The 21,290-nt window shown below is 38.9% G+C and overlaps 1 pseudogene across 1 annotated transcript in view; it reads right to left on the bottom strand.

Moving 5' to 3' along the window:
- Positions 1–4,573: 4,573 nt before the first annotated feature.
- The window catches only part of LOC145965739 (proto-oncogene tyrosine-protein kinase ROS-like), a 43,359-nt pseudogene continuing 26,642 nt past the window's right edge, over positions 4,574–21,290 (bottom strand). Inside the window, exons 7-12 of the transcript XR_014436786.1 lie at positions 9,982–9,992; positions 7,671–9,125; positions 6,337–6,441; positions 5,935–6,149; positions 5,196–5,669; positions 4,574–4,964 (exon numbers count right to left, since the gene is read on the bottom strand). The product of XR_014436786.1 is annotated as a proto-oncogene tyrosine-protein kinase ROS-like (transcript). The remainder of the gene's footprint in view (positions 4,965–5,195; positions 5,670–5,934; positions 6,150–6,336; positions 6,442–7,670; positions 9,126–9,981; positions 9,993–21,290) is intronic.

Raw genomic sequence — 21,290 nt, 5'->3', positions numbered from 1 at the left:
AGCGGGTAGCCCATGTAGGAAGTTTTGATTGTGCCGAGAGTCTTGATCCTTTCCTTTGTGATACCGCTAAGATATACATTTTCGTCCACTATTGTTGCCTCAGGGTGGACGCTTCGTTGTTTTATTATGTTGGGAGCGGCGCCTGTGTCTATCATAAAATTAGTGTCTTGGAGGAATTGATCAGCGAATATGGTGACTGTAGGCGCGTTGGAGCGTCCTCGTCGGCTTAGTGCGATTCTGTATTCTCGTCCTCCGGAGGGCTGGTTTCTATCAGGTTTATTGCTCTGGGCGGGCGAGGTGGCAGGGTCTGGGCCCCTTGGCGGCGCTCGCCAGTCCGATTCTCGGGGCCCGTAGCGTTTCCCGCTTGCGAGTTTCTCAAGGAGTTGTTATACTCTCTCTTCCTGCATTCGCTAATGTCGTGACCTACATTCTTACAATAACGGCACGCCTTCGGTTCAGATCCCGTATGTATCGTGGGTGGGGGTGATCGTCTATCAAAGCGTCCCGGGCGTTCTTCCTGTCTATGCGCGGGGTTAAAGTGCGGGCGATTATTTCGCCACGTGGTTTGGTTCCGTGGGTGATTTTCGCCCTGGTACCGAGCGCGCGGGGGTGGAATGTAGATATTTGGTTGGACGGGGTCCCGTGCGACGGGGTAGGCTTCAGGTTTGCGGGTCAGTCTGTCGATCCTTGAGTCCTGGCGATCGCTGCTTCCGTAACGGAGCTTGTCTATCTCCTGCCTCTTCGCGATGGTTTTTGCCTTGGCGAAGGCCTCGGACGGCGTGGTATACAGGCTGCAGTCCATCTGGAGTCGGTATTCCAAGGGTAGCCCGTCGCAGAATGACCTAGCGGTCAGCTCGTCGATTTCCAGCAGGCCTCTTTCCGTTAAGTACCCGGTTTCGCGGCGTTCTTCGTCCAGGATCGCGGTGCGTAGATCCTTAACGAGAGTAATATAATCCAGGATGTGCTCCCTAGGTTTTAGGTATATGGTGCTAAGTTCTCCTCGGTATTGGTCGATTGTTTTGGGAGAGCCGAACGCTACGTTTAAGAGGTCGATTAATTGCGTGACATTCTCGCAGGGCTCGTCTTCCACTGCCGAATACGCTCTTGCGCGTAATTTGTTTATCAGCAGTTTGGTTAGGTTGCGTTCGGAGGACGGGGGTACTATCTCGCGGGCACGCCTGCACGCGCGTACGAATTGGCTAAGGGAGATGTTGTATCCATCGAAATTTGGGACTGATTCTGTGGCTTCTCGAAAGGTCACTTTGGGAGTAGTGTCGGGAGGTTCGTTAGTCACGAGTGTACTTGAGGTGCAACCCTTGCTGGTGCGACGCGCAGTGTTATTGATTTTATTTACTTCCTCGCGCAGGTGTTCGATCTCCCCGATTACGCCGGAACCGAGTAACTGGATGCTGTTGTCGCGCTCCATTCTACGTTTTTGTTCCTCCAACTCTCTCTCTGTCAGTTGGGAAAATTCATTGAAGTTCCGAACGTTTTCTTCATGCTTCTGGCGAGCCTCTTCTAACTCCTTGGCTTGTCGGGCCAATGCCTCTTCCTTGTTTTTTAACTTGTACTGCATAGTTCTCAATTCTTGGTCACCTAGGGTAGAGTCTTCGTCGGGGGGTGCTGTCGCCTTCTTTGAGCGGGTCTCCATCGTGTCGGGGTTCTCGGATCCCACCGCTGTCACCAATTTTGTGTTACGTCCCGGCTGGGCCGCGGCTCCTATGAGTGTTCGGGCCTCGTGCCAGACTGGTCGCACTTTTTCAGGGGCTAGGCCCTGGGGATACGCCTGCGACTAGGCTACCCGAACGACAGGTTCCCCTTAGTGAAGGCGAAGCGAGCAGCTGTGTTATCGACTGTTAAAGGCTTATCGGCAGTCGTGATGCCGATAAAGTGAATCGATGGAAGCTGTTTTACCGACCGTCAGAGTTAGCTAAGTAATAGTAGGAGAAGTTACCGATGCGCCCGTTGGCGTGGTGATCATGGGAAGTCCCGAACGGTAAAGCTGGGGGGAATAGTGCCGCCTACGAAAACCTTGATGGGGTCGGGAAGTGAGTAATAATTGATGCCCTGCTGTCGTAATTCTATAGCAAATCTAATATATGCGGCGATACACTGATTGCAATCAAATGGGAAGAAATTAGCAAGGTTGCGTGAACAAACGGTGCAATAAACTCCGGTATAAGTATTACTGTCTATGGCCAGATGAACGTTAAAATGTGCGTACGATTCCTTATTGATGTTGTTTGAGTTCGCGAAACAATAGGCGCAGTAGGGTATTAAATGAACCCTATGGGCGAAACCGGAGATATAGGTGCAGCGGATGTCCGCGAGTCGGTGGTATACCTCGTCGGGCGATTGCTCGCGGTTCATGTGGACGTAGTTTATTGAGTTAGGGGAATGAAACAAAATGTGACGACCAAATCCGCAATAAGGTTGATTATTTATTTATCTATTCTTAGGTTGGTTGTCTACATAAAAAGGTAGGAAGCGTGCGGGAATGATATTTCTTCCGTTTGGAATTTCGGTACAGGTCGAAAAGTGAAACTCCGAAAGGGTTAGGGCAATAAAATCCAGGTAAAGGGTTGCTCGGTCCGCAGGGTCGGTGTGGGTCCTTGCCTCATCTGCAAGCAATAAAAGTGAAACCCTCGCGGTCCCTTTGTTCCGGGGTTGGCGTTCCAACGGGATGCGAGATTTCGCCGGATTCGGTGTATATGGCTAATCTAATATGATCGGTTGATTCGCGGAGCCCCAATGCTCGGGAGTACTGGCGCCGTATTCCGTGTGCAAAATTTCCGCGCGGATTTGGAGGTATCTTATTCTCCGGGGGTCCTCGGGTACGTAATCCAGGGGCGGCAGTGACGGGTTGTTTCTTACGGTTGCCAAGTTACGTGGCCACCGGAAATATTCAATTGATTTAATGCGAATGTCTTTCCTTATTGGTTTAGTTCTCCTTAATTGAAACCGCGAATCGAAGAATGCCTCGTACTCTGTGTCGAGGTAGTTGCGCTCTGTCCCCAGGAACTCACTGTCAGTTTCATTCACGGGGGCGTACTTGAACTTATAATATAGGCTGCGCGCATAAAATTGATGTCCGCCCCTCCTTGCTTTAGGCATCTACGGAAAGGTTAAATTAGCAAACGGCTGGGTTCGACCATGGGAGAATGTAGGAGTGGTTGAAAACAACGTGTAGATTAGTAGCACCGGAGTCTCGACCTTCTGGGGTGGGAGTGCCGAATGTGCAGAGTATTAGCACCAAGCGGCGGAGTTGAGAGGCGGTGATAACCGTGCCGCGTGGTAGGCACCGTATTATCACTGTCGCCGGGTGATCGAAACCAGGTTTATGATGAAATTACGGAATTCGTGCCAATTGAAGGAGGCGCGTACGGGGTTAGGCGTACTCAATTTTAACACTTTATATTATGTTCAAAGTATATTCAATTATATTTGATCTACTTACAATGTTAGTTTCACAAATAGGACCGTACGAGAGCTATCGGCGCGGGCGCTGGTATCGTGAAGTAGTAGTCGCATTCGGAATTGAGTGGGTGTGGAAGCACTATAGGCAATGGCAACGCAATTGGAAATAGTAACGCAATAGTGACGCAATCGGAAATAGTAACACAATCGGAAATAGTAACGCAATCGGAAATAGTAACGCAATCGGAAATAGAATTGATACCACGGATCAAGGAGCGCTTCCGAAGGAGAAGTCGCTTGCTTGATGCTCGAGATAGAAGTGACTATTTTTGGGACTACACTGAGGTCCCTCATTTTCGGGATTCGGGAGTGGGAGAGTAGAGGTGGTGGGGAGTTCTTGAGAAAAGGGGGTGTGGTAGGTTAGCCATCTATTGGAATATTCGAGTCGGTAAGAAGGTAGTAGTCTTGTTGGCTGTCGATAAGTTGGTAATTTGCTGTGCCTAGGGTTGGTATACTTTGGGCGAAAAACTGTGCAGGGGACGTAACAATACATTATTAGCTATATTAAATATAGCTAGTGGAGATAGAGCAATAAGTATAGTTCATTTTTACAACTGCATACTTTTGTAATCATCAATATAATTTAAATATAAAGTAAGTCATTAAAAATATAAAGATAAAATATATGTATATACCTATCCCGAATGATGTAGAAATTCATACATGATAACTGTTATAAATTCAAAAATAATAATATTATTATATTTATATATTCACAACTAATTAGGATATTATTCGCGTTTCCTCTTTCACTCATAAATTTTACAATCATTTTTAATTATCCGTTATATATAATATCGAAAATTAATTATATTTCTAAAAAAAAAAGATATTGTTTATACATATATATATAATCGCAATTATTAGATTTCGCTTCGATTACTCAAAAATATAAATTAGATATATCATTATATTACATTGTTTACAATTATGAAAACGGATGTGATATTTTTTAATAATCAAAATTTTATGGAAGGTAAGATTAAAAAATTTCTTTTATCTTCATTGATAAATCTAATATTAAGATTAAACCTGAAAATAACAGAATCAATTTAGAAATATTCTAGAAATAATTTTTCTACATTAAGATTTATTGAATCGTTTGGAAAATAAGATAAACATTAATTTAATTATATCGGCTATATAGTATCGACTGGACTCAGTAAGGCATCTTCCATGTTCTCTCTTAATGCTATAATATTTTTCAGACAAAATTTGAAATTTGGTCTAGCATCCGCTGCACTCCAGCAACGTAGCATCAACTGGTACAATGGTGACGGACAGTTAAGAGTCATCGGCAACCTGCCTCCAGCAAGTACATAAGTTATCACTCTTTCATCAGTCTTGGCAATATAAGGTTGCTCACCCAACGATGTAATTTCTTACATTAATACCCCAAATGACCAAACATCGCTTTGAGAAGTAAATATTTCAATCATCAAAGATTCGGGTGCCATCCAGCTAATAGGAAACCAACGTTCTCCTTTCTAAAACATGATTTAAACAAAAATTTAATTTTCTGATTCAAGTTGTTCATTTTTAGAATATGTGTAAAATGAAAAAACGTTCATTTATCTCTTGTTTATATAAATAAAAACTATTCATATTCTATATTATTTAAAGAAACAATGCACGATACTATTATGATAAAAGAATGGAAAATATTTTCGAAAGAATTCATTTTTTAGTCATTAAATTTTTTTCATAATTGTATTTACCACGCGATAATAATCATTTTTGTAGATATTTCTAGATAGTCCAAAATCTCCAATTTTGATGACACGATTTTCGCGATTTCTTGAAGATACTAAACAATTGCGACACGCTAGATCTCTATGTACGAAACGCTTCTCTTCCAAGTACCAACAACCTCGCGCAACATCTTCGCACATGGCGAGCAAATCCTGCAAACGTAAAGCAGGCGAATCTGACGCTTGCAAATTTCGACAATCTCTCAAATATTTTAACAGATCACCAGTTTCCATCAATTCCAACACTAGTAAAGGAGAATCCCCATTTAAACAAACGGCCAACAATCTTAATATATGTTTGTGTCGAATATGATTCATAAGCTTGGCTTCCTTTAACAAATTCTTTTTCTCATGGGAAGAAGCATCTTTCCGAAGCGTTTTTATTGCAACGGATATCTCTGTGCCCGATCTTTCTAAGTTCTTCACCTTTCCTTGATACACCTGCGAAATATTTCACACAAATTTATGTGCGTACTTCATTAGAAAATGTGTAGTTTAATGTCAAGTAATATTATATTTTACTTTATATTAAATAATCCAACAAAAATGTATAATAAAGTGCATATTTGTTGTCTCATCTAAATTTTACATTACTTATAATCTATTATAAAAATTTTTGTAATTTATATCTTTATTAGAAAATACATATCTGTTTTGTTGATCCAGAAATTAATTTGAAACATTGCTTGAAAAAATTAATTTTTACCATTCCGAATGCGCCGCTACCAAGAAGTTTTGTAATTGTAATTTGTTTACGTGCGATTTTAATTATCGCACATTCATCCGGATTACAATGTAACATAGGATTGTAAATCGTATTGAATTGACCGTATCGGTAAGGTTCATGTAGAATCGACAATTCCATATCGGTCATTGTTGAAGACAAAAATTGTTCATTATTACCTCTGCGTTGACGATACACTGTTATAACATTTCGAATTAATTATGTTATAAAATGTATTATAAAATCTGCTGTTTTTTAGTAAATTTATTCGTTTAGTTTTATATAAGTAAATTACTATTTTCAGTAAATGTTTAGATATTATATCAGATATATACATATGTATAATCTACAATTCAAGTCGATACCTACATCAAATATACTTACAACGATAAAAGTAGCAGACGCTGATTATAGTAACTATAACGATAAAACTTAACATCAATAATAAGTAATATTCTTTCGCTATTATTCCAGGAGTGCTCGGAATATCTATATTAAGCAAAAATATAATTTTAATATCTTCGTGTGTGTATGTTTTTACAAATTTATTTTTACTTATAACTTTATTACAAAATTTAATTTTTTTAAATTTTAGGCCTATTTATATCTAAAAAAATTAGCGAATAATAATATAATATCTATGCAACACAGAATGTTACAACTACTTTGAAACAATATTGCAATATTACAAATTGCAATGCAACATTACGGAAACATTGTAGAAATAAAAATTAACAAAGTATGAATTAGACATTAGCAATATGATATTTATATTTTAGAAACATTTTAAAATTATAACATTCTTTAATTTATCTATAAAAATAATGTAATAATATATTTTTTTATATTTGTATATATGCGATGAATTTTACTTTTTTGCAGAAGTCAAATGAAATAATGACATAGTAATAATATCAGTCGAGTAAATATAATTCTAAGATAAAGATAAGCATTGCTATTTTTTTTATTAAAATATAGATAACATTTTATATCAATGTTACAATATATTTTACGATATATTTTCACTTCATGTACGAATACGATATTAATCTTCAAAGATAATATGTCTTTTTATTATATTAGGAATAGATACTATTATTATATCTATCATTCTATTTTTCTATGCATTTTTATGTACTTTTCACATGCATATATATATAATTATAACGGATCTTTAAAATTTTTAAATAAAAATATAATTAGTAATGTTTAATTAATTCTATAACTATAATCTTTATATATATATATATATATATATATATATATATATATACCCCATTATAATAGTATAAAAAACATTTAAAATAAAAAAAGTGATTCGTTAGTAAGAGTTTAAAGTAATTTTGTATAAAAATATAACATTTTATATTATATGATTATGTTTAAATATCATTTCGCAATATATTATCTTAGATATGATTATCATAGATATTGCAAACTTCTATTTACATCAAGCTTTTTAATTTAATCAAATGTTTCCAAGATATTCATCCATCAAAAACAAAAATATGGTTGCAATAACATTGCACTCTTTCCAATATATTACACTGTAATATTGCTACAATATTTCATTGCGAAAAGCGGACAGCTTAACTTCATCACAATCTTATAACAATAACTCAGCAGAGTTTCGCAATCGATTTGCAATATTGCAATGAAATTATTCTGCAATATATCCGCAACTTTATTGTGCTGTAGGGGTATTTTCATTTGCTTACCACGTTTGCTACCACGTGTTGAAAAATTAAATCTTTCATCAGCCGGCCATATAAAATTTTCCTCATATTCGAGATATCTCAATATCAAGCGAAACTTGTATAAAGTTCCCGATTGTAAATTTTTGACACGATATATTACTTCATTGTTATAATTCATTTTAATATCATTCATTGTTTGCCAATTTTCTGCTGCAATATCTTTGTACTCTAGTATAAAAAAGATCGTCAGATTAATGTTTGAGATCCATGAAATGTTCATGCTATTTATGCTGACCCCGTTCAATGTAATATTGTTTGGTTCTGAGTATATGTGAACAATCTTGCTTAAACTCTCGTTGTAGAAATCACTGAAATTAATTGGATACACACGCACGTATATCAAGTAATCTTGTACTGGTAGCGACAAGTTAATCTTTGTGAAAAATCTGCCATCTGCCATACGTTTCGGCACATTGATAAATTGTTTGCTCTTTTGTTGCGTGCCGTTCACTAATGTAACTGACTTCCAATGCACTTCGTAGGTCACGGCCACGCAGTTCACCTTCTTGGGTGGCATCCAATGAACTACTGCTATAGTAGGCGTCAAAGCTAGAACACTTATGTTTTCTGGTGCATTAAGCTTGCCCGAATTAGTCTTTATTGGTATCACATTCGAATCGAATGGATTTATTGATAATTGATCAAAGTAAAAATTGCTTAAAGTAAACTTCAACTTGTACTCTGTAAATGGTGTTAAGTTCTGAATCTCGTAATATCGCTTGTACGTCTGCACATTGAATTTCTCAGACTTGTTGAGATTGTTGTCTAAACAGCTTACGGATATAGTATATATAGTAGTTGGTAAATTATATTTTTTGCATCCACTCTTTACAACCGGTTTCGGAAGATTTACAATGATGCTGTTTGCCGTTGTATTCACATTCTCAAAATTATAAACTTTTTCATCAGGTGTCAGACATCTCATTGGAGGAAATGGTTGTAAAGATTTATCAAAAGCGTAAATACTATAAGGTATATTTTTCTTATCTGATCTTATTATTATCTTTTCAACATATTCGGCTGCATTTACGCTCTTGAGATTTGCATATTTCTTTTTCAAAACATAGAGAGTAAATTGAAACGAATTTTCTGTTGCTAAAATGTAAATGTTTGTTTTGTCAATCGTCATAGTTTGGAAGTCGATGTTATCACTTATATTTTTCTTGTGTAAAATCGTATTGCACATAGAAATGTTAATGTCTGTCACAAATATGTTATCATCACTTAACAAGTAAATTAACGGCTCCTCATTATTCATGTCATCAATTATTATATGACGAAAAGAATTCATGTCATCAATTATTATATGACGAAAAGAATTCCTATAATGAAATAGGCAAAAGGATGAATTTATCTGAACAATTTGCTCATTTTTTCCATCGAGATGATAGGGGTAAACAGTACAGTTATTAGCCACTCTACAATGATTGGCCACATTTAAAAAAATTAAAGATTAAAAGAAAACACTATTAAAATGTTTTTAATTACAAATAAAAAAATATTTAATACATTTTTCTGCTTCAAATACAATTAATATTTAATTATTTTCTATATATTACAATTTATATAAATAATGATTAAAATGACTTTGGTAACATACTTGAAAATTGTCTCCGTTCAATCAAAAAACCGTAAGAGTGGAACCAACAATTTGCAAATTTTTAAATGTTTTTATGACATATAATTTTTGTTTTCGTGATAGACATGCATTAATAAAGTTTAAATTTTGTAAAAAAAATTCATATCGGTGAAAATAACATATATATTTTAAAAATTATATTATGCCAACGACTAACACACGATTGACGTTTTACAACAGTAATTGGCCACTCGGCCAATTATTGTTTTGTAGTTATGGAAACTATGTGACAGTTATTGGCCTCTTACATCGAGTGACAGATAAGACAGTAAGTTATATTTGTTATTACTAAAAAGATATATTTTTCAGCTGTAACCATATTCAGTATTATAACATAATAAATAGAAACAAATAATTTATTATAAATATATTAGTTTATGTAAAAATTATAATTAATAACAAATGTAACCTAAAAATTTTTAATTTTTAGGTTACATTTCTAAATTGATCCATTAAAAAAATGCCAAAAGTTAAAAAAGATAACAAGTACCAAAAAAAATATTGTGAAAAACAAATTGAAGATGCTATTCATGCAATAAAAAATCGAATGTCAAAACATGCAGCTTCAAAACAATATGGTGTCCCAAGATCGACTATCCAGTTTAGAATGAGTAATGCATTTGTGAAAACAACTCCAGGTCCAGCTCCTGTATTAGGTCGTAGTGGAGAAGATGATTTGGTAAATTGGATTATTGATTGCCAACGGAAAGGATTTCCTGTGAGAAAAATCAACGTACAAACTAGTGTCAAAGAATTTTTGAATCAAACAAAGATAAAAAATCCTTTTCGTAACAACGTACCAGGGAATGGATGGTATAAAGGTTTGTTAAGAAGAAACCCAATTCTTACTGAAAGACATCCAGAAGGAGTTACCAATGCTAGTTCTTGTGTTAGTAAAAATGATATTAAAAATTGGTTTAAAGAGGTATATAATTATTTAGCAGAACATAACTATTTACATATTTTGGAAGATCCAACACGTATATTTAATAGTGATGAAACGTACTTTATGGTATGTCCAAAGATGAAAAATGTGATAGCTCCTCGTGGAGCACGAAATGTTTATGAAATCGATAGAGGAAATTCTAAGTTAAATTTGACTGTATTATTTACATTTAGTGCAAGTGGAGTAACAACTCCACCGACTGTTGTGTTTCCTTATAAAAGATTACCTGCCTCTGTTGGACGATCAGTACCTAATGATTGGGGAATCGGTGTTACACCAAGTGGCTGGATGAATGTAGAATTATTTTATGAATATTTAAAAAATATATTTTATCCTTATCTCAAAAAAGAAAAGATTGAATTTCCTGTTATTTTATTTGTCGATGGGCATAGCAGTCATGTCACTTTAGAAGTAAGCAAACTTTGTTCAGAATTAGAGATAATTCTTATTTGTTTATATCCAAATTCAACGAGAATGTTACAACCTGCTGACGTCTCAGCATTTAAACCTTTAAAGAGTATGTGGAAAAAAAGCGTTTTAGAGTGGAGGCAACAAAATCCAACACTATCGTTATCATTAGATAGAATGGCTCCAATTTTGAAAAATGCTGTTGATAAATTTTCACCTAATGGCAATACCGTGAGAAATGGTTTCAAAGCATGTGGCTTGTATTCTTGGAATCCAGATGCAGTAGATTACACAAAATGTCTCGGTGTTAAGGTCAAAAATATTGAAGCAATCACTATTAATCGTCCATCTAATGCAGCCACAGTTTCATTTGAAACGTATGCCAAAGTAGTCGGAGATGATTTATTGAAAGAATTACAATTATTTTCTTCTCAGCAAGTCACAGCAGAAAGCAAGTCCACAGAATTTTTAATTCTCCATCAATTGTTTGAAGAATATACAAAAGTATCAAATTCAACAAATAATTATGATGCACAATCAGCTATAGTTACAGATATTGTAGGTGATTTAAAGTCAAATATTTTTGATAAAATTGATAAGACTGAGAGTGATATTAGAAATAATTTAAAGTTAAATAATATTATTGCGGTAGATGATAAAACTGATAGTTATATTATAGAAAATTCAAAGTTAAATAATATATTGGTTATTAATGAGGATGAAAGTCATATTAAAGATGATTTAGAAATAAACAATATTGCAATTGATGAAACTGGATGTGATATTATACTATATGATTTAGAGTTAAATAATGAGATTACGACTAATGAAATTAAAGTAAATGGTATTATAAATGATTCAGAATTAAATAATATTGCAATAATTGATGAAATTGAAAGCAATGTTAAGAATGATTTAGGAATAAATAATATTATTATAGCAACCGGTGAGCCTAAAATCAATATTAATAATTTAGAAGTAAATAGTATTGTTGAATATAATGAAACTGCATATGATAATATAAACAATTTAGAATTGAATAATGATCTAGCAGCCGATAAGACTGAAAATAATATACTTGATTTGTCTCTAAGTCATCGTAAAGATTGTTCTAAAAAATTAAAAGATTTTTTACCACGACCAGTAACACCTACACGCAAAGGAAAAAGGTTTACCGAACGAACATCATATGCGATTTCGTCTTTTGAGTGGAAATTAAATGAAGAAAAAAAATTAGAACGAATAAAAATGGAACAGAAACAAAAGGATAATAAAAAACAACAAATGTTAGAAAAGAAAAAACTAGCTGAAAAAATAAAAGAACAAAAAAAATTAGCAAAACAGGGAAAAAAAATGATGTCACAAAAAGTTAAAAAAGAAAAAATTGACAGTAGTGAGTCTAGGCCGGTTCTAACCCAGGGGCTCCGAGGGGGGTGAGGGGCGACGGGGAACCGGCGGGGGGGTGACGTCACGCGGGGGGTGACGTCACGGGGGATGACGTCACGCGGGGGGGTGACGTCATGCGGGGGATGATGACGTCACGTGCGGGGGATGATGACGTCACGCGGGGATGATGACGTCACGTGCGGGGGATGATGACGTCACGCGGGGATAATGACGTCACGTGCGGGGGATGATGACATCACGTGCGGGGGATGATGACGTCACGTGCGGGGGATGATGACGTCACGTGCGGGTAGGGGGGAGGTCCGCGGCGCGACCGGTGGACGAGGGGGTCCGCGCGGGGAAGGGGGGGATCCGCGGCGCGAGCGATGGACGAGGGGGTCCGCGCGGGAAGGGGGGATCCGCGGCGCGAGCGATGGACGAGGGGGTCCGCGCGGGGAAGGGGGGATCCGCGGCGTGAGCGATGGACGAGGGGATCCGCGCGGGGAAGGAGGGATCTGCGGCGTGAGCGATGGACGAGGGGGTCCGCGCGGGTAGGGGGATCCGCGGCGCGACCGATGGACGAGGGGGTCCGCGCGGGAAGGGGGGATCCGCGGCGGGCCCGCGATGTGTCCACGTGTGAGAAGGACGGTGCACTGGTTTGAAAAGGATAGCGTAAAGTGTGTGAAGAGGACAGTGCGACAAGGATGGCATCAAGTGTGACAAGGACGACATCAACATACGACAAGGATGACGTCAACGTGGAACAAGGACGACGCATTGTAAGATGCTGCATAGGTGGGAGAAGGACGACGCAAAGGTAAGTGAGTGATAGCGACGAGCTTGTGAATGAGAGAGAACGATAATAGCGCGAAGAGAACGCATACGAAAGAGAACTATAATATCGCGAGAACAACGTATGCGAGAGAGAACGATAATAGCTAAGATAACGCGTGCGAGCGAGAACGAAGATATCGTGAGACTTACAACTAACGCGAGACTTATTGTTAGAACGATAGCGCGTACGAAAGAGAGAGAGAGAGAACGATAAATTCTTACAACTAGCGCAAGAGAGACGCAAAGGATGGGAGCGCAAGGAGAGGCGCGTAAATAAATACATTTCTTTTTTTTTTAAATTAAAATATAAAATTTATTTAAATGTGTGCGTGTACTATACAATTTTGTGTGTGTGTGTGTGTGTGTGTGTGTGTGTGTGTGTGTGCGCTTAATATATAATAATATATGATATAAAATTAAAAAAAATAATAATAATAATAATAATATAAGAAATAAAATTTAAAAAAATATATATATGGGGAGGGGCGATGCACCGGACTAAAGGGAGGCCGCTTCTGGAACAGAAAAAGAGGAAAGATGTATTAATAAAAAACCTAGTCACAATAAAACTTATAGAAGGAAAAATATGTACTTACATCTGTATCCATTATATGTAATGCCATTGGGCGCCCGAATCTCCCCGGGCACCCAAATCTCCTCTTCCGCGTAGGGCTCCTCCCCAAAGAGCCGCCGCAAGTCAAAGATGTCTTCCTCGTCCTGGGGACTCTCCGGGGTGTCACCCCACATATAGGAGAGTTCATATCTCCTTGCCCGACGCTCCGCCCGCACCCACTGCCGGCGCCGGATATTCGTAAACCCAGGGATTTGAACCTCATCCTGGGACTACATTAAAAAAATATAATTAGTATAAATACACGCACATTTTTTTTTTTTTAAATATTCGCAAATGTAATACTTACCTCCCAATGGAAGGCCAGCTTAACGAGCAAAACACAGAGCAGGTCGAAGAAATATTGCTTCCACCCTGAGCAATTTTCCAAAATGCTATCCATTATTTTTTTTAATTTGACTTTGACACGCACACGATTCAGAACTTTCTGATGAGAGAACGAGGTCCCGGCACGAGGTTTTATAGTAGAGATGCGACATTATCACCATATCAAAAACGTGTCGTAAGACAAAAGTACGGTCCCATGAAACTCAGCGTGGTATATAATATAATATTAATATTATCATATCGCGACTTTGCGAGGAGACAAACGTCTCGGTATGAAACTTTAGAATAGGGACGTATCATTATCGCTTTACCAAAAATGCGTCGTAAGACAAAAGTATGCATGTTCCCACGCAAATTAGCATGATATAACGCTATAATGCGTCAACCCTGCTCGAAAGGTCATCGAACAGAAACGAACGACTGTCGAACGGCTATCGAACGCTCGTCGAACGGAAACGAACGGTAATTGAACGGTCATCGAACAACTGTCGAACGCAAACGAACGCTCGTTGAACGGTCGTCGAACGGAAACGAACGCTCGTTGAACGGTCGTCGAACGCAAATGAACGACCGTCGAACGGAAACGAACGCTCGTCGAACGGAAATGAACGCCCGTCGAACGGAAACGAACGGTCGTCGAACGGTAATTGAACGGTCATCGAACGGAAACGAACGCTCGTTGAACGGTCGTCGAACGGTAATTGAACGGTCATCGAACGGAAATGAACGGTCATCGAACGGAATTGAACGGTAATCGAACGGAATTGAACGGTAATTGAACACCCGTCGAACGGAAACGAACGCCCGTCGAACGGTAATCGAACGGAAACGAACGGTAATCGAACGGAATTGAACGGTAATTGAACGCCCGTCGAACGGAAACGAATGCCCGTTGAACGGTAATCGAACGGAAACGAACGCCCGTTGAACGGTCATCGAACGGTAATTGAACGGTAATCGAACGGAAACAAACGCTCGTCGAACGGTAATTGAACGGTAATCGAACGGAAACGAACGCCCGTCGAACGGAAACAAACGCTCGTCGAACGGGAATGAACGCTCGTCGAACGGTCATCGAACGTAAAACTATATTCAATTATCAAATATTTAAATGTTTTATCATGTACCACAATGTAGTATCGAAATACAATATCTGTGGCAGCTGTGTCGCGTACGGAAACACGATACTGCACACGTACATAGATAGAGATGAGGAAAGAAAGGAGAGAAAGACGATAAAAATATATTGCATCATCAATTTATTATAAATATGGATTCGATGAATCATGATGTTTCAACCACCAATTATAAATCTTAAATACATTTTCTAAAGCGCAATTTTTTACATGATTTTCACAACGTACAGTATTCTTAACATCTAACTTATTTAAAGAAGCTACATCCTCATAATCTGCATCCAAAGTTTCGATAATCACATCGTTTCTTGCATCATTGTCCAGTATATCGGCTAGCCATTGCCGTTTTTCATGCCCTTTAACGTACACGAGAGGTGACGCATCATCATCCTCCCCCGTTGCACCCATCACCGCTGTCGTAATTAAACGTTTCGATTTCCAATCTGAAACGTGTCCATCATTCCACGATAATCCATGGTGATTTTTCATCAACCATAAAACCTGACATCTCTCAGATTTTGTGAGCATGTGCCATGGTTCGGGACATGTAAAAATATAATGAGAAAGTACGGATCCCTTTCTCAGAACAGCAGCTTCCTTCACGACAAAATTTTTCCCAACGATGAATCCTTGTAGATCCACAAACGTTGGCACAACCATGATGACAAGATCCGATCGCAGACTGATGTCGATCGTCAAACATCTCAATCTTTTATATTTTTCATATGCAATGGAGGGGATATTTGCTGACTTATGTAATTTTGCGGACTACATTGGTCAATGGATTATATTCGACAACCCGATCGTGCAAGATGAGACAGTAGGCGGTAGTATTCGCCGGTATATTTTCCCTGCATTCAAACTCTATTCTCACGTCCACGGTAGCAGTTTTGACAGACTCGTTTTGTCGCGAGCAATCAATGATCGCGAGAGGACCGCAATGTAGAAACTTTGAAACAGTTAATAGCGTTGCATTATCATCGCATCTTAATAAGATTTGCGAAAACGAGAGTACATGTTGAATAGGACGGCGAATCTATTTTTTTCAAAATCTAAATTTAAATCATCATAGGGATAAAATTCCGAGTTTAAATAGAGTTTAACGTTGGTCAATTTGCAGTCATCGAATAATGTAACATCTTGTGACACTGAATTCTTTTTATCAGTTTGCAGTGCAAAGATCACATATCGTGGTTTCTCTAGCTGGGAGGCGGCTTTCACGGTCCATGAATGCTTAGTCGTGCTATGCAGCAGAGGAAATTCATATAGATCCCAAGATCTGAAACTCATGTTCAAGTATCGTCCGCTTTCCAACATTCGCAACATCGACAATTTATTAATCTCGTTCAATATTACATGAGGCATACGCCACTGTATCTTGAGTAATTCAATCTCAGCTTCCGACGATGGGTGTCCGAATAGACAATTATTATCGTTGCGCGAACGTATCAAAATCAATTCGTGACGAGCATTAATCACAACGCGTTTATAATCTTCGCAAAATCCCAGCAACATGTTGAGCGGTACGCAATAGTTGAAATAATTTTTGTCACCGTTGTACGTCAAATCCCACGCAGCGTTCTTCAAGTTTATACTTTTCTGATGCGTTAGAGAGACATAATTTTTGAGCGTCGAAGTTATTCCAACATTTCTGTTGCGATCAATCTCTACTCCATCGAGTTCGTATCGAAGCTCATCAAACATGAATGCGGCGCAATTGTTTCCCAATACAACCTTCATTTCGTCATTCGCTTTACGCACATTAAACCTTCCCTCGATGTAAAGAAAGCTTTCGCACGGTAACGTGTACAAATCCTGATGTTGTATAGGTATTCGTATCTCATCGCTGTATCCAAGCGTCGTATTGGCGTACGGATTGTACGTATGAGTCTCAATCTTGACGATGCGATCGTCAAAGATTGGCTCACCTCCGATATTCAAAATATCAATCATTCTTTTCGTACGATGAATCCCAATGATTTTAAAAATTCACGATTCAACGCGCTCAGCTTCTTCTTAATGGCTATCTTATTATTGTCACCCGATACCGCAATAGTATTGTCCCTCGTAAAAGTATTGTCTCTCGCGTGCTCCGTTTCGTTCAGCACGAGCATACTATGTTTGTCGCCGCCGTATATGCAATCTTACGGTAATTTCCTCTCCTCGAAAATCGAGCAATCGACCTCTTTGATCCACAATACGTATCGTTAAATCGTAATGCTCCGTACGATGATCGGCAGATAAATGATCTGTGCCGGCGTTTCCGATATCTTATATCCTGGCGGTACGCTCGGTGAAAATTCATGTATTGTGTGTACGCGCATGCCATTGCTGTACGCACCAGTAGTCATGTTACATTCTATACGAATAATATTTACGTTTATAATATTAACCGGTTCGTCCGATTCGTACCACTCGCGAGGTTGCAATATACGATTCGACGAGAATCCAAGCAAGGATCCTACATTGTCGGGTTTGGTAAAGTTTATTCTGTAGGCACATTTGATTTCGCTCTTTAGCGTGCTATGATTGGCGCGAAGCGCTATTGGATATTCCTCATCATAATCGTTTTCAACATCTCTGGAAAGGTGTTCATCTTGCAAAATTGCACGTTTGAGATAGTCATTTATAGCGTGCAATTCGTACGATCCTTCGGGAATCGTAATTTCCTTGTCGTCGTTGCCAAAGTAAAATTTATTATTCGAAAAATTTACGTTCGGAATCGTATGATAAGTTTCAAAATCCGTTAATCCAAGCTCGTAATCGGCATCGGTCAAATCTATAGCGGGAAAATAGCTTACAGCGAGAACGCTGCTTCTGCCAGTCAACGTAAGTGTCAGTGACATGTCGAACGAATACTGAGTCGTGACGATGGATTGTTAGGCTTTAAATTGATCGTCGACTGTTTGAAGAAATTTTAAACACAACTGTCCACAGATGCTCTGATTGTAACTTTGATAAGATGCGTAATTGTATTCAATTTTCACTCGTCCGAAATATCGCACAAGTTCCTTGGGTGGTCGAAGGTTTCCAAAACTATCGAAATATACGACACGATCTCCCCTCTTTGCGTACGCTACCCAATGAGTACCGGGACCATCAACGTCATCCAAATTGACGATACCGCTCTCGTTTCGTCGTACACCGCTTATCGGTAAATTATTGCGCATGAAAACACCTCTAAAGAAAGATATGTGCATACGTTTTGCCAATTGTTCCAATTGCACGTTAGTTGTCGCACCCGTAGGCATTTTTAATGTTTTTTCGACGTTTTTTTTTTTCTCTTAGACTTTGTTGAGAATCCCTGTCCACGCTTGTACGGAGCGAGATAAAGTCCGCGACCTTCCATAGCGCGATTGTGACGCTGCAACTCTTCCAGCTGACGTTGCGCCGCCTTGCTATCGTTTACCGCCTTTGCGATTCCCGCCGCACCAAAGAACCGACAACTCCCAACAACGGTAAAAGTGGTAAAATACCACCGTGTTTCGCTACTGGAAGTATTCGTTTTTTCCTCCTCTTTGTCGTCGATGGCTTTTTCATCCCCATGCCGAGTTTTGTCTTTGCCTTCATTGCCGCCCAAACAGTCGTAGCGGCTGCTCTTTCGCCAAGAGTCGAATTCCTCGCGGTAATGCGTTCTCGCGCTCTTGCAGCTAGTATGCGATCCGCGACGTGTCGTTGACCGAGGTCGTTGCTTCGCGAGTAAGCAATGTCGTGCTCGCGACAAGCGGCGTCCAATGGATTGATGCCTCGATCGCCTCTAGCCAATCGTTTCTCTAATCGAGTTCCCGGGCCGCAAAACTGATAACCGGGAATATGTAATTCGATGGGAAGCGCGTTTATCGCACGATTTAAGAGACCGCTACCTCTTACGATTCTCGCTGACATTCGTAGCAATCTTTTATTAACGGTGGCGGACCGTCGATGTGCGTTCGCTGCCACGGCTGATTGTAATGTCGCATGCACGAACGATATTGTTGAACCTCCGAATCAGCCTTTATATATTCTGGAAGCTTGTTCCACAATCGTTCCACGTAATCACCAAAATTTTGTAGTAAAACAATCTTTGGGATATACTGCAGTTGTTCGGCGGTAAGCCGGAAAATGTCTCTTTCATCCGACAGAAGGAGAAACATTTTTGATACTGAACGGTTTCGAGTTGAGACACCTCTATAAATAGGTCTCCCCCTCGTGATCATTCGCAAAATTGATTCGAAAGAGAAAACATGCGGTTCGTACGACAAGCGCGGATAATCAAAGTATCAAATTTCGACGATAGACTAATATCGGAGAAAAAAGTACGCAAGCATGGAAACATGCTACCGACTACTATACGCGGTATCGTTTGTGGCCCTTCAAACTGCGGTAAGACAAACGTGTTGATTAGTTTGATAGAAAGTCCGTATGGTGTACGTTTCGAGAACGTGTACGTATACTCGAAATCGCTTCAACAACCGAAATATAGATACTTGGAAAATTTATTAGCACCTATAGACGAAATTGGTTATTTCACATTCTCTAATAACAGCGATGTCATTTCACCGAGCGAGGCGCTTCCGAATTCCATCTTTATCTTTGATGACGTGGCATGTGACAAGCAAGATACGATAAGAGAATACTTTGCAATGGGTCGACACTCGAGCGTCGACTGTTTCTATCTTTGTCAAACGTACGCCAAGATACCTAAGCATCTTATACGCGACAATGCGAATCTTTTGATTTTATTTAAACAAGACGGCACAAATTTGAAACATGTGTACAACGATCATGTAAATACCGACATGTCTTACGACGATTTCCGCGCATTGTGTCAGAAATGTTGGCAACGCAAATATGGCTTCGTAGTCATTGATAAAGACAGCACGTTGATCAATGGACGATATAGAAGAGGATTTAATGATTTCGCGATACCGTAAAGCGATCAGTCGTCATCGACACATCGATCAAGCATCATGAACGGCGATCATGAAAAGATTGCGAGAGAGATTGCAAAAATGAGCGAATCAATTCGCAAAAAATATCGCGCTTTGAAAACTGGTAAAATGGAGGAAGACGTTACATTGGAAAGACAATTTAAGTCAATTACCGAACCTTTAAAACAGCTTATCGAAAATACTGTGGAATCTGATGCACCAAAAATCGAGCCGTTGAGTTTGACGTTTGGAGAGAAGCATGATGAAAAAATAAAAGAGTCGAAGCAAGGAATAAAGCGAGCACGGATAAATATGTCGATAAACGATTCGCCGATATATTCGACACCAAATCGATCAAAACGAAGGAAACAATTTTCTAATATCGCTACTGTTTCTACTCCGATAAAAGTACAACCGCGTCAAACAATGCCATCCCCGTCCGTCGAAGAAATTTATGAGACCACGCCCGATTCGTTTGTAACATCGGTCCGACATGAATTAGAAACGTCCGAAGGTCAGAAAACGTTCCGAGATCATTTTGGTCCACTAGCGCAAAAATATATAGGAGCTATCATGAGTGTTGATAAAAATAAGAGTATGGATTACGTCTACGGTGTTAAATTTACCAGCGAAGGAATGATGCTCGGTGATAAACGTTTCGATGTGGACATGGAAGATAATATAATTATCGATGGAATAAAATATACGGGATCCGAAGGTATCTACGATTTGATTTTTAGAAAATTTCCCAATCATAAAAAATACACTCAAGACGATTTGTATAAATATCAAAGTATATTAAAAGCAACAAATGCGCATAAACGTGACAACAAAGTTAATAATCCTATTAAAAGTAACAAAGGATACAAGTACAAATATATAATTGCACCATTATTCCCCGATAGAAAGGTGGGAAGAAGTATAGACGCGCCGCACACCATGACGCTAAGCGACAACATGATCGATTACGTGCATTGGAACGATCCCAACGAATTGGTAGATCGTTTGCGATTGCTGGACGCCGTGCGTCGAGCCGGCAACAATGCTCACGACAATGAAATCTTGTCAATTATCGAAGAACTTCGCGAGGCTGGCATTATTATAAATTAAACTATGCGTCAAAGATACATGTCATTCGGTCAAAGTTCTCGGTACCGAAATGTCGATTAATAAATTTGGATTATCGCTCGGAACGTCGAATAATTTGTACTATCAATGGAATGGATTATTGAGAAATTACGTTCGCGATAACGCTCTCTGCCAGACTACTACCGGCTTTGACGCAAGGTCGCGCAAGATTCAACGTGTAGCGCAACCGGAAACTGATACTGACGCCGTCAACAAACGATACGTGGATAAACTTT

This window comes from Camponotus vicinus, unplaced genomic scaffold, assembly GCF_025532165.1.
Source record: "Camponotus vicinus isolate PSW18456_S1 unplaced genomic scaffold, iyCamVici1.0 SCAF_14, whole genome shotgun sequence".
NCBI lineage: Eukaryota > Metazoa > Arthropoda > Insecta > Hymenoptera > Formicidae > Camponotus > Camponotus vicinus.
This window is presented reverse-complemented; position numbering and strand designations above follow the sequence as displayed.